Here is a 233-nt window from a genome sequence, read left to right on the forward strand (position 1 = left end):
GAATGAAGTGACCGACAATAACTTGTTGTATCTAACCAATGAACTGTTCTCTTAACAGCTTCATATCCTTTAATAAGAAATAATCTACGTCTTGGTGAACAGACTTTATAGAAAACGGCATATTACTTGGTAGACTTCAATATATTATACCTCACTCAAAGTTATAGCATTCAGTCATATTGCATAGTACACGAGCTAAGCAATGGCCCTTGGAACTTATGGTATCACTTCTT

General features: G+C 34.8%; 1 protein-coding gene across 1 annotated transcript in view; it reads right to left on the reverse strand.

Annotated features, from left to right (window-relative positions):
- The window catches only part of LOC119591568, a gene marked incomplete at its 5' end in the record, with an annotated part of 9744 nt that continues 9511 nt past the window's right edge, over window positions 1-233 (reverse strand). Inside the window, 1 exon segment of the mRNA XM_037940330.1 lies at window positions 1-233.

Source organism: Penaeus monodon, chromosome 28, assembly GCF_015228065.2.
Source record: "Penaeus monodon isolate SGIC_2016 chromosome 28, NSTDA_Pmon_1, whole genome shotgun sequence".
Classification (NCBI taxonomy): Eukaryota; Metazoa; Arthropoda; class Malacostraca; order Decapoda; family Penaeidae; genus Penaeus; species Penaeus monodon.